The sequence below is a fragment of the Amia ocellicauda genome, chromosome 10 (assembly GCF_036373705.1).
Source record: "Amia ocellicauda isolate fAmiCal2 chromosome 10, fAmiCal2.hap1, whole genome shotgun sequence".
Classification (NCBI taxonomy): domain Eukaryota; kingdom Metazoa; phylum Chordata; class Actinopteri; order Amiiformes; family Amiidae; genus Amia; species Amia ocellicauda.
The window spans coordinates 7,919,460-7,931,536 of NC_089859.1; the positions used below are offsets into that span (position 1 = coordinate 7,919,460).

The window sequence follows — 12,077 nt, forward strand, 5'->3', positions numbered from 1 at the left end:
ATTTTGTGAATTGTGTAAAAATATTTTTGATACATTTGTAAACACTATCTTTTTGAACTGTTGCTAAATAGTATTGTGTTCGTTTATTGATGTTTGCATGCCCTCTGGTGGACAATTTAAATAAAGCAGTTATTTTGAAGGTCAGAAGACACTTCATTCAATTAATGCTGAAAAGTTACTTAAAATGTTATGGATTAGCTATATTTTGCCAATGTTCAAAATAATAGTCCACAGAATTGATACTAAAGTAATATATATAACAAGAAAATAATTGTATATCAGTGTGGCAATAATATATTAAATAATATTGTATACATTCTGTTAAGTACAGAGGAGTTATTATTTTTAGGGGATAATGTTAAGATCATGTAAGTTTACTTTGTTATACATCCTATTTATATATTCATTTTCACTCCTTTGATGATGTCACATATTTGTGTTGTCATTCATTCATTCATGAATTCATTCATTCATCTCTTCTTGTTATTACATGCATTCATCTTTGTCATCCACAGTTTCTGTATCATGTTTTCATGAAGTGACCACAGCCATTAGTGAGTACATGTTGATTTCCTTTCAGCAGTGTGCTGTTTCTTCCAAATGCACATTTTTACACTTCTTTTGATTTCTTACATAATATCTCCATCTGTGCTGATTTCTTGTCCATGGGAGAAGTAACTTTTGACATTTTCAACTATCTGTTGATCTACTTAAATGTTCTTAATTTAACAAAGCTGTTAAGCATAACTTTGGTTCCACTCGGGTTCATTTTAACCCCAGTTATGAATATATATTAAAATAATATACATTTTCATGTCATCATTTATTTTGTTTACTGTTGATTACTTGATTGTACTTTCTGTGTAAGTCTTTATTATGTCTACTTACAGCATGACATTGTAGTGTATTTTGACATGATGAAATCATATTGTAAAAGAATGATTGGTGTTTTGTTTACTGAAGTACTGAGTTTAAAGGTGCCTGTGGTTAAATAGGATTGACCTAATGAATACTCTTAAATATGCAAGGTTCCTATTTTCTCTGATATTTTATAAAAACATACTGTATTTGGATTGCAGTTTGTAATTAGTTAAAAAGAAGAAGGAAATAATGCCAAGCTGGAGTATCAACCTTCTGAACAGTTATTATCCAGTCAGGGCCCAGAGATCTGTCCTGTGGGCTTCTATTTTAAGCGGAAATGAATGAATCGCTTCTTTCTGCTTCAATAAGCATCTATTCAACTCTTGTCTGAACCTTCTTTTGCACGTTACAAAGAGGGAACCCACTCAGTGTTCCCACAGCCTGAACACAGCGGCATGAAAACAACTCCAACACTGAAGTGTAGCTCCCTTAAGTGAGTGGTTAACGCGTCTGTACCTTGCAGCCTCCTTGCTGTACACCTTCAAGTGGTGCTGCTTCAGTGTGATCTGGGAGCCACAAAAGATCTTTCTAACAATTTTATTGAATGAAATTTAAAAAAAGCTTGTCATTCTATTTCACTTTCAAATTCATGTCTTTAGCGCTGATGCTTGGTAGTCCAAAACTATTGTTTTTGCCAACTTTTTGCTGACTTTGGTATACATGTGTGTCATAAGTAGATCCACATTGTTATTATTGTTTGGTATACTTTGCAAAAAATTGATTATGCTGCAATTTTAAACACAATCTTCTGAGATATGTTTCCAGTTAACCGATAATGTACAATAATAGCATTCTGAAGCATAAAGTGCCTCTACTCCCCTTTGTCAGATGCATTAAAAGCATTTCAATTACTTAATACCCCCTGTCATATATCTATATCTATATGACCAATTTTCTCATATTACTCAAATACAAATGGTACATTGAAGTTCCATTCTATTTGATGTTTTATTTTAAAACACTGAAACTCAATAAATTGTTGTAAGATGGCATTGGTTTTATGTAGGGAAATATTTGTAATATGAAATATGTTGTTTGCATAAGTATGCAAGCCCTGTGTTGTGGAAGCTCCCAGTTTACACCGATGAAATTACCTCACCATTGGCCTCCACCTGTGAACCAAGTTGCTGTCACATTTTCTGGATAAAACCCCCACTGTTGAATGCCTCATTGGTCAGACAGTGAATCTGAAGGAAAATGAAGATCAAAGAGCATTCTATAAAAGTTAAAGCTAAAGTAATACAAAGGCATAGATTAGATAAAGGGTACAAAATATCCAAGTGGTTGGATATCCCAGTGAGCACAGTTGGATCAATAATCAGGAAGTAGAGGCTGCATCAAACCCCCCAGGCACTGCCAAGAAAATCCCTCAAAACTCAGTGCTCAAACGAAGAGACGTGTGAGAGAAACCACAGAGAGGCCAACGATCACTTTGAAGGAGCTACAAAGTTCAGTGGCTGGGAGTGAAGTAATGGTGCAGCTGTCAGACATATCAAGAGCTCTGCATAACAGTGGCCTGTGTGGGAGGGTGGCAAAGAAAGAAGCCATTCCTCAAAAAGTACCATCTGAAAGCACGTCTGGAGTTTTCAAGAAAGCATGAGAGTGACCCAGCTGCGATGTGGGAAAATATTTTGTGGTCAGATGATATCAATAGAGCTTTTTGGCCAAAACTCAAAGCAATATGTATGGTGCAAGCCTCACACCATCCCTGCAGTGAAGTATGGTGGTGGCAGCATCATGCAGCATCATCATCAGTCAAAGTCCTGATCTCAGTCCCATTGAGATTCAGTGGCACTGAATAACTGTCCACAAGCATTGTCCAACCAACCTGAACAACCTGGAGCAAATCTGCCAAGAAGAATGGGCCAAAATCACCTACCCAAAGACTTTTTATTGCAGTGAAAGGTGGCCCTACCAAATATTAATGCGTTTTTTTATTTTTTTATTTTTCTTACAAATATTCCCCAACATAAAACTAATGCCACCTTACAATAATTGATTTTGAGTTTCAGTATTTTAAAATAAAATATCAAACAGAATTAAATTACAATGTATTGTTTGTAATTCAGTAATATGAGACAAATGGTCAGGTGTCTGAATTCTTTTGCAAGGCACTATACACCAATCAGCCATAACATTATGACCACCTGCCTAATATTGTTGAGGTCCCCCTTTTGCCACCAAAACCAGATCCTTTAAGTCCTGTAAGTTGCGAGGTGGGGCCTCCATGGATTGGACTTGTTTGTCCAGCACATCCCACAGATGCTCGATTGGATTGAGATCTGTGGAATTTGGAGGCCAAGTCAACACCTTGAACTCGTGATTCATCAGATTCACCTTTCTCCATTGCTCCGTGATCCAGTTCTGATGCTCACGTGCCCATTGTAGGCGCTTTCGGCAGTGGACAAAGGGTCAGCATGGGCACCCTGACTGGTCTGCGGCTACGCAGCCCCATACGCAACAAACTGCGATGCACTGTGTGTTCTGACACCTTTCTATCAGAACCAGCATTCACTTTTTCAGCAATTTGAGCTACAGTAGCTTGTCTGTTGGATCGGACCACACGGGCCAGCCTTCGCTCCCCACGTGCATCAGTGAGCCTTGCCCGCCCATGACCCTGTCGCCGGTTCACCGCTTTTCCTTCCTTGGACCACTTTTGATAGGTACTGACCATTGCAGACCGGGAACACCCCACAAGAGCTGCAGTTCTGGAGATGCTCTGACCCAGTCGTCTAGCCATCACAATTTGGCCCTTGTCAAAGTCGCTCAGATCCTTACGCTTGCCCATTTTTCCTGCTTCTAACACATCAACTTTGAGGACAAAATGTTCACTTGCTACCTAATATATCCCACCCACTGACAGGTGCCATGATAACGAGATTATCAGTGTTATTCACTACACCTGTCAGTGGTCATAATGTTATGGCTGATCGGTGTATATATATATACATATATATATATATATGAGAGAGGGGGGAGAGGGTACACCCATAGCTATTAACAAGCATTATCAATCTGTATAATATTAATATTTTAGGAATAGCAACTTATACAAGCGATCTAAATGCAGTCATTAACCGCTATTCATGTAACCTTGTTTTTCTTCAGAAAGGAAAACACTCTCAAACTCCCAAAATCTTATAAGGTGTCCAGTTAAAGCACCAAGAGTAAGAGTACTGCCCACAGACTTAGAAATATGCTTCCAGAAAGGTTTTATCAAACCAGAAACAAATACACTTTTAGATCTACAAAAGCATAATTATTAGTGTGTGGGTATTGCTAAATTTTTAAACCAGGAATAGAATAAAACCTTTTGTAACTCCCTTATCTCAGATGAGCCCTAGCAATGTATTCATCAAACATAATTAGTAAATACAAGTATAACAACTTTAAAAAACAAACACATTTTTAACTGTAATAAAATACCAACAAAAATGTATTAATATCTAACCATCTATGATTAGATTTAAAAATTCCCTTTATTTGAATAATTTAACAATACAAACCAAATGACATTCCATTCCATTAATATCACACCTTTAGGTACAAAATGACAACACAAACACCAGGTCCTCGTACAACCAACATTCAGTGGATTGTATCAAATACACATTTGGTTGTTAATAAATGTGATGTGCTCGATACTTGTTCTTACCATTGTGTGTGTGTATATAAAATCTCATTCCAGGAATCTAAATTCAAGATGAAGCTGCTTCTAGAAGCATCTCCATGACTGAGTCCTCTTCAGTTTTGATTGTACCTTCAATATAACTATTCAATATCTTAATATTAATATAAGAATGTATATAACATACAATAATTGGGGGTACTACGAATGCTCCAATGTATCTATATCATATGTGCATTATGTATTTATGTATTTATTATGTATTTTGTATTTTATTTATTTATTTGTTTGTTTGTTTGATTGTTTATTTTAATAATTATTAATTGTACATTCTCTGTGTTTCTATGGTATGTGTACTCCTGTACTAACATGATGGCTGTTAGGGAGGGATGTCCCAAAATTCAAAAAGGTTAACAGTAAATGTGTTTTTCGTTTGACTTTGACCTGTATTATTATTATTATTATTATTATTATTATTATTATTATTATTATTATTATTATTATTATATGCATATGTTGCTGTTGTTTTTTTATGAATGACCATTATCACTCTAGCTCCCTGACCATCAGAGCAGGTTACTATGTCATTTAAGGATGCTGTTCCCACAGAGGAGCCATTATAATGCAATAATCGCCTGCCGGCCTTTAAAAGTCCTTGTTGGTCTTTCGGAGACAGCAATAAGCTGCTCTCATGGGAGTCTTTAAAAAACACACTATACATGTTGCTGTGTGTGTGTGTGTGTGTGTGTGTGTGTGTGTGTGTGTGTGCCGGTGTGGGTGGTGGTCTGGGTGCCCCACACCGCGCATGCGCTCTGCTCTCACCGCAGAATGCGAGGCGAGCCGATCCTCCCAAGGAAACACATGAGAGTGAACTGAGTGGCGAGCGGCATCCATCCCTGTCCCTTAAAGGATGAAAATAACAGCCGTCCATCCATTTTAGGCGTCGGATCTGCCATGGCTCAAGACTGAGGGGGACGGACAGAGAGGAGAGGAAAATCCCTTGCTCAGGTAAATCATGGGCACATCATTTTAATCCTGGCGTTGCTGCTCAGCCTTGAGCCTCTTTCATCATGCGCAGGGATGTGCACCTCAAGTGGAAAACCAAGATGTTGTTTGTGCGAAACATTGCAAATATAACTCGATGTGTGCTTTGCTGCAGGTGATTTCAAAATGCCAATCTGAGACGCTTTCGTTGTGTAGTGGAAGGAGGGTGTGTTTCCATCTTGGCAAATTCCCATTCGAGGTGAAGAAGATGAAGATGATGCCCTAGAAATAGAGCAAAGCCAATGCTCAAGTGGCCAGCTGACACAGTGGCTTTAAAGATTTCATTAGCTAGCTGACATGAACAGCTTCTCTTCTTAGTCCTAGATTAACTGCAGACAGAATAATAGGACTTTACTAGAGGACTGAAAATGCATTTGCTCAAGAAGTGGTCTATACCTGATGTGTATTCTTGCTAATGTTGGATTTTATAAGGAAATACATTGTAATGTAATGTGATTTATGTAATATTTAGCCATGCCCAATATTGATGCCAGAGACAGCCTCCTTTTTCTCCCTGGGCGAGATTCTGTGGCACATTACGGTTCAACTAGTTTCATTATCTGTTAGCTGCAAATCATGGATATAGATTTGTTTGTGTGTGAACTGGAAGCATTCAGTAAAAAATCATGTACTAATCCATGCAAGGGGAAATTATATGTAACCTTGCTGTAAGCATGCCATGCTCGGGATTGGCACAATAATGAGTTATGTAACTTTATAACAATTTACCCTGAAATGAAACACTGTATTGTTAAACATATATGTTTAAAATGGGAACTTTTATGCTGTTAAGGTCTGTTTGATAACTGAAGATTAATTAATGTATTTATACAGTACTAATTCATGTATGTATAGATTATGATTTTATAGCCATGTGTTTGTATGTGTGCAGATATATCTATTAGGCAAATGCAACAGGCAACATGTTTAGCTGGGACTTTACTGCAAACTGTTATCATCAAAATATTTCCCCCTTGTCAGCAATCACATAGACACACTGTGGGCATTTTGTCACACAATTGTGCTACATTGCTGCACATTTCTGTCTATTCAGATAATCTCCAAGAGCAAGTTTAAGTTTTCCTTCTGCTGTCAGATTTATTCCTCAACAAATTAGGAGGCAGTCATGAGTTTAGGAAATAAAATAGAAAATTAACAGCAACACACTGTATTATTGTATTGTATTATTATTATCATCATCATCATCATCATCATCATTTACATCTTCTTCATCATCACCAATAGTTCCACCAGTCTGTTAATGTAATTCAGCAAGGACTGATAGAAATACATTTATTTAGATCCATTTAACTTTAACTCGTGAAATAAGTGAAGATAAGTCAGGTCAGTGTAGGGGTTATAAGCAGTTCACGTCACACGTGTGTCTAAATGTGTGGTGAGGAAGTATATAGCCATGAAGCATGTTAACTGATACCAGTTTAAGGGTAAAACTGCTATAAGTGTATATTCAGGGCCTTAATTCCAAAAGTCCTCAACCACCATATTTAGCAAAGAAAACTACACACAGTTCTTCTTCTTCTTCTTCTTCTTCTTCTTCTTCTTCTTCTTCTTCTTGTTAATGACTCGGCACTGGCAAATTCAAAGGATTTAGCTGTAGCACTTATTTGAAATTGTAATGAGTAAAAAACCTTGGTGTGCCAAAAGTAGGAATAAGCACAGCACGGAGGATTTAATTTCCATGTTTTGCCCTACAATAAACAAAGCAAAGTTTAGAAAGAAATAGGTACATTAATTAATAGCAGATCAGTGGAATATTGCTAGGCAGCATTGACTTGTTACTGGATGTTTTCTTTTCTAATCTTTTTTCAGGACTGCAAAGGTAAAGTTTGTAGCTGCACACATTGTCAAAGCCATTAAATGTGTGTACCCTTATAAGGAGCTTTGTTCCCCCAACACATCCCAGATGCATTTGGAATGACCTTGTTTCCTTGTGAAAAGGTAAAAATTGTTTTGTAGCAAACTAGGTGCACACCAAACCTCCGTGCCAAACACAGTCAATTAGCTACCCAGTATTAGTGTGTAAGGGAACTATCCTAGGTTTTAAACAATGCTCCACTATACTGAAAACAAAAGGACAAAAGCTACATAACAGGGAAAATTGAATGCTTTGCTTTGTTTTCTCTTAACGTGGCCAACAAGTTTGCAACAACAGGTCTGAGAGCAGAATGCTAGGATAGATGTCTGGTGGATACATTTGTCTGCATTGACTTGTTTGTTTAGTTATTTCCTCCTATTATACCCCATGTAGCATAAAGGCTGTTCTGCCATGAAAGCCCTGTTCTGGCCTCGGAGAGCAGTAGAGTCCACTTGTCCTGTGAGACACGATGTGAGACCAAACACGTCTTCTCAAAGTGCTACTCTGATTGCGCTTGGAGGCCAGACCAGCTTCTGACAGGTACAGAGAATGAGCAGAACACATAGGAAAGAATATGGTTCAGATCTTGTACATGTTAAAATGTCATCCAGTGTCAAGAAAGATGTGCTCATTTATGACTTACTGAATGGGATTTTTTGATGCCCCACACCAGTTGCAATGTTAATGACAATTCACTCTCAACCATCAAAATCTGACATCACCCTACTGAAGTTGGCATTCTCAAAGCAAGTCTGAAATAGAGCTTTTGTGATTGGGGGTATCTTATGTACTAAAAAGGTGCAGGAAGAGTTGATGAATGGATAGTTTTGCTAAACATCTTGCAATTATTATTTTGCTTAGTAACTAGGCTATGTGGCTGTTTTTGGGTTGATTGCTCCACTGGTCTTGCAGAACGGCATCCAAATCGTGCTGCTACATTGCTTCAGCCCAATTTGTGTTTTGCGTCCTGGTTTTACTTTAATATTGAATGTAGTAGGTGTGAGACAGGGTATTAAAGTCAATTGTAGAACTCATTTTACAGTCTGTAAGTGAGGCTTCAACAGGGACAGTAGTTAAATCAAGAGATCTGTTTGATTTGTCATTGCCAAACCATTTTTAAGTCTTGATTATAATGTACTGAGAAGTAGTGAGAACAAAAGTACTGGGGTGTAAGTGTAAAACTAGATTGGATTGGGCAGGATTGGATTGGATTGGAATTGCAGTTTCCTTCTTAAGCAAGCTCAGTAACAACTCTTTTGTAAGCCGCATCTGTTTTAATGAAGGAGACAGTTTTTTTTTTTTTTTTTTAGATGCAGCGATGACTGCCAAAGATACTCCAAAACAAGACAGATTAGGTCAGAGGCAGTTTGTGAATTTCCGACTGTTATAAAATCTAATTCAGGCCTGTCATTGCTGCTTCCCGTAAGTAGGCAGTTTAGCTATTTGAATATTTATTTTTCTTGTGATCGAGCCCTAGCATTTGCCTTGGTTATATTGAGAAGTTGTGCCAAGCAAAAGCGATTCTTCTTTGATCTACAAAGAATTCAAAAACAAACATAAATGAAGCAATAAATAGAGCAACCAGCTACGTTCCTCCTGTGCAGTATGTTATAATTCTGACAGGAATACTTGGACCCACTACAGTACACAAATGTCTGTGGAATGGTGACCTTACAAATGGAGTGAAAAACAAGCATTTAATAGCTTTTATTTCACCAAAGAAAAGTTGCAGCGTATCGTCTGTGTGTACAGTATGCAGTGCTTTCAGGGTCCTCTGAGTGTACTCCCACAGGAACGATTACAGTAACCATTAAATGTCATGTGGCATTTCATATTGTGGTAGTTTCTTGGTTATACAGAATTGGCAGTAACAAAGCAGCACAGTGATTACAGTTGCATTCTGGCATCCGTGTGCCTGTAGGCCTGCAGTTCACATGGAGACTCAGAGAAATGCTGAAACAGAGTCTTGTGTTGTGCTAGGAAACAGATTCTCCAGATTCTTGCACCATGTGTACCTCTTGAATAATACTTAGACATCCAGTACCCCATCTGCTGTCAGTACCCACCCTAGAGCTAAGTTGCCATATTGGTTATTTCTCATATGAATTGCTATCTGTCATGCAAGAACAGCCAAACATGTAAAGGAACACAGTGTTTTTTTACGCAGGTGTGGCCATGCACAGTTGACTAATGTAAGTGTTCCCGATGTCGCTTTCGCAGGTTTGTGCCTAACATGACAAGTCCAGCAAAATCACATTTGTTTCCTACGAATTACATCCAGTCTTGGCATAGAGATACTCCTCCCAGCCCCACAAAATGGTAAAGCATGAGCTAAGTTATATATTCCCATTTTAAGGAAATTGGGAGAGTATTACTAGCCTATATCAATCAAGCATTGGATTAATTGTTTCTTTCCCCCCTTTTGTTGTCTAAATTTGTCATGAAGTGATGCCTCCACACTCTATATAAAAGGTAGGCCTAGTTGACAGATTGCTTGACAGCTAATATGGAAATGTATTTGCCATTAAAGGTAGACATCTGCGCAAAAGCTAAAGAAAATATTTTGCAAAACACAAAACTTGAAAACATTCTTCAGATTGACAAGAAGAGGCTTTCCTCTGAAGCTGATGTCTGTGGCTTTATAGAGAAACCAGGGGTGGGGGGGTGTCTGCATTTACACAGCAAAATGGGCTTTCTGTTCCCTCTGAAATGTTTATTGACAGTATTGTGAGAGACTGCGCCTGTAAATCGGGGCTTTGTCTCCTGCCAAACAGGGACTACCGTCACATTTGCTGATGGTTCATTTGATGTGATTCCGCTGATGGCAACATATTAATTGTGGGAAAAGTTCAGACAGAAAATTCTGCGTTGGGGTGACCGAGTGGTTAGATAAGCAAGCTGAGTCCTATCCATTGCAATCAGTGCAGTAGCAGCATCAGACCTGTGTGGTTTTTGTTTTGTTTGTTTGTTTTCCCCATGCACTTTTGTATAGTCGGCTACAATTGTGTGTTTTTTTCTTTTGAACTAGCCAAGGCTGTTTGCTGAGATGCTGCATTAGTGTCTCTTTGGTTTAGTGCATTAACAAACTGCCACTCCCTTGGCTTTATCAAGAAGCCAGATATGTTTTATATATACAGTACGTCACATTGTTGCCATTGCTTTTGCTGTCTGGGGGTTTGCATATAATTCAGGAAACATTTTCATGCCTGTGTTACATTCAAGGTGATGTTTTATTCATCCCCAAGCATGTTTGCCTTGCTGGGAGAGTAAACAAATACATTCAGGTTTTGCAACACTTTTATTTTTCATCTCCTGCTTTGACACTTGAGGACCTGGGGTCTGGCTTTAGTTGCAAGAAAGATTGACAAGTAAAAATGTTACACTAGTAAGGTCTATGAGATCCATAGTATAAATGGAAAGCCTGATTTTGTGTGCAAATAAAAAGACTAACTAATAAAAGAATAACTGTTTCAAAAACCTTGTCTAGCCATTTCTTCAGGGATCCCAGTGTAGTGGCTTGCATAAAAAAACATGATACTGTTGTCTTAGATTTTTTGCTTGTGTGTATACTTAGAGTTGTGTTAATAGAGCTCTGATCTGATTATATACATTGTTATGTCTGTAACATTTATATTGGTCAGTATATTTGCTAAGAAAGAAAAGACATAAAGAAAGGATGTTATACACTGAGCAACTGAATAATGGGAAAGGATGCATTTAAACTCTGTGGTCTGAAGTGATCCTAAGACAGTGATTTCTAGAAAATGTTAAATATTTCAAATGTTTCATCTCACTCAAGAAATGCTAATTAGATATACTTGAAGATCTTAACAAATGTAGAAAGAAGAAACCACAAAACGAAAAGAAAGAAAACAGACATGAAATGGCTTCCAGTTTGACACAAGAACTGCTCAGCAAGATAGCGATTAAATCTGACTATTCATTTGTCAATGCTGCATCCAAATTATGTAAAATTCTGTACAAAAGAAGCCCCTCTCCAAAAAAACGAATAACAACAGCAAGAAGCAGAAAACATGCATTCTACCATTACCGTGGATAAGTTGCCATGGTTTCTTTTCATCTTTTGAAACTCCGATAAACATGAGTACAGTGTTGATTGCTTCTCTGCAGAGCCTGGTAGAAATAAAAGGAAATAAAAGCCATCTGATGACATCTTCTCATCAACAGCTTTTAGACAAAGATGATAACAAATAATGGCCCTATTCAAGATGTCTATTAAAAAATGTATCTGTCAAATAACCAGAATATGAGCAAGCTCATCTCAATGTCAGCTTCTGTATATGCCCTTCTGGAGTTTGACGATTCAGGCTTTTTTCTCCTCAGCCGAGATGGTACGCTTGTTGCACTCAGGGCCTCTGTATAGAAATGTGCAGTCCAGGACTTGTACAGTACTGAGGTTTATTAATACCTATCTTGTGTTTGAACACAATACCTTGGATTATTATTATAGTCATATCTCAGTGTATGCAGTGTATGCTGACATGGTCTAGTTTGGTATTTTACCCTTCCATCTTTATTAAGGTACTGTGCCAATATATTTTGCTACAATTGCAAACTGACTGTAATTACACTAAAAAACATGGCTGC

At 37.7% G+C, this 12,077-nt stretch overlaps 1 protein-coding gene across 1 annotated transcript in view; it reads left to right on the plus strand.

Moving 5' to 3' along the window:
* The first annotated feature begins 5,333 nt into the window (after nt 1-5,333).
* The window catches only part of LOC136759799 (actin-binding protein WASF3), a 28,404-nt gene continuing 21,660 nt past the window's right edge, over nt 5,334-12,077 (plus strand). The window contains exon 1 of the mRNA XM_066714837.1: nt 5,334-5,557. The gene's annotated coding sequence lies outside the window, so the exon portion shown is untranslated. The remainder of the gene's footprint in view (nt 5,558-12,077) is intronic.